We start from the raw sequence: 2402 nt of genomic DNA on the forward strand, positions 1-2402 counted from the left end.
TAGCCTGCTGCCGTGAGCACTCTAGCATGAGTCTGTGGAGCTGGGTGGGAAGACTCGCTCCCAGATGTAGTGTAAACGTACCCTCAGACCCCAACGTGTGACAGGCTCAGACAAGGGCGTGTGTCTCTCTCCAAGGATTAGGGGACACTTGGGGGCTGGTCTCATCTGCTCTAGAGGCCTGAGGGGCAGGAGTCCAGGAGGAGAGCCTACCATGTCAGACACCGAGCTTGGGAAGGGAAAGGGAGTGAAATCCAGGCTGTGGGGGAAGGGATCCAGCCCTGGGCTTTACTTCCCTCCCTCTAACCCCCCGCCCTGTGGTGTACCTGTTAATCCGCCCCGGAGGATGGGGTTAGACCCCTGCCAACTATGGTGATCTCCCTTATACCTGTTGCCCACTGTGTAGCATGCTCACTTGGGATGTGGGAGATGCCAGTTCAGTTCCCCACTCGGCCTGATGTAGAGCCCTTGGGTCTCCCACCTCTCAGGAGCATGCCCTGGCCGCTGGCTATGGGATAGTCTGGCGTATGGCTCCCTCAGTCTCTCCTGCTGAAGCTTCTTCTTGCAGTATAGCGAAATAACTAGTCATGGGCCCAAAGACTGGAACTTGGGGCTGGCATAGCCCAAGTAAGTGCCCTGCCAGGCTACAGAGTCATTTGTTCTCTGGCTGGCACAGAGACTACTCAGGTATTTTATACAAAGTGGAACAGCTTCTGCAGAAGATCTTGAGAAGGAGCCAGTCTAGGACGGCCCCTAATCCAGGGCTCAGGGCACTCACTGGTACTATAAGAGCCCCCAGTTCAAGTCCCTGCTCTAGTGGCTGTTTAACTGTGTATCCCGAGTGGAACGGCTCCAACAGGAGAGACCGTGCAAACGCTGTCCCAGAATACCCCCCTAGGCCAGGGGTTAGGACGCTCTTCTGCACAGTGCAAAACCCAAGTTCAAGTCCTTGCTCCGCTCAAGCGGAGCAGGGAATTGAACCAGGGTCTCCCACATCACATGTGAATATGCTAACCACGAGAATACAGCAGTAAGAGCTTACTTCCCCCCCCACACCTGTTTCATATGCCTTTCATTTCCATTGCTTTCATGTTAAAAAGTGCCCTAAAATGACCCCTTCCCCCAAACGTCATTTTGTTTACAGCTTGTTCAGTTTGGCTGCACTCGGCTCTGGTGATGAGTTGGTCTGAGAGCTGTCAACAAGGGATGCTGGAAGCTCCCACCCACTGACCAAATGAAAGAGGGAGAGAGATGGGGTTGGGGGGAGGAGAAAAGGGGGGGGGGTGAGGGGAGCTAGAGCGAATGGAAGTGGGAGGCAGAGCCCTGCAGCGGGACTGGAATCCTGCAGCCATAATAGCTGCTGGTGTCCCAGCACAGGGGCTTGGGCACTGGCTTAGGCCACAAGAGGCCCAGGTTCACTTGCCTGCTCCGCTATGGACTTCCTGTGTGACCTTGGCCAAATCACTTAGCCTATCTCTGCCTCAGTTGCCATAGGCACGATGGGGATAATGGCACTGGACTGTGAGGATAAATACACTAAACATTGAGTGGGCAGTGCTTTGAGATCTCCTGATGAAAAGTGCTGTATGAAACAGGCATGAGTATCATGAAGCAACCTGACTTGGGATGCAGAGGGTGGGGGGGAATGATAGTGCGGGGGGGGGATTGGGGACACAGGAACTGCTGGGGGTCAGCAGAGGGGGAGGGAAGAGGAACTGGGGGAGGGTTAGGTTCTAGGAGGGTGTATAGGCACCAATGTGGGGCAGGATAGTAGCACAGTGGGAAGGGGGAAAGGATTATAGGAGTAACGATGGGGTGGGGTGGGGGGGCAGAGGGGTCTGTAACCACCTCACAAAGCTTTTCCCTTTCTTTATCAAAGCTCTGACGTACCCATAAAAGGTGATTGCACGTTTCTTCTGCCTTACAGGGCGCACAGAATCTGTCTTTGTGTCTCTTCATCTGAAAAAGATTTTTGTTTGAGCCACAAAACAAAAGCACTTCCTGCGTGCATCCTGTCCAGCCCCGAAATATGTCGTAATCCTCAGCTCTAGGGCACAGTTGAGATAATCAGCTTCCTCTATTTCCATTAGAACAATTTTTTTTGCCATTCCCCTTTTACATTTTTCTGCACCAGGCTTTTGAATCCCTACTTACTCAAGGGTATTTCTGTGTTAATCCTTCCATTTCTCACAGTGTTTTTAGCTGCTTTGTTGGCCATTTTGTTCCCTGTTATCCCAATAAGCAGTGGGATCCAAGCTAATGCTGCCTGTATCCCCATCTGTCATAACTCTGTTGTTAGAATATAATTTTGTTGATTAAATCACTTCTACATATTGAGATTCCCTTTTATTATCCCCATAACGCCTGAGATTGAATCCAAAAATATGACTGCTGCTGCTGGGCGT

Source organism: Lepidochelys olivacea (assembly GCF_965140295.1).
Source record: "Lepidochelys olivacea isolate rLepOli2 genome assembly, chromosome: 6".
NCBI classification, from domain to species: Eukaryota; Metazoa; Chordata; order Testudines; family Cheloniidae; genus Lepidochelys; species Lepidochelys olivacea.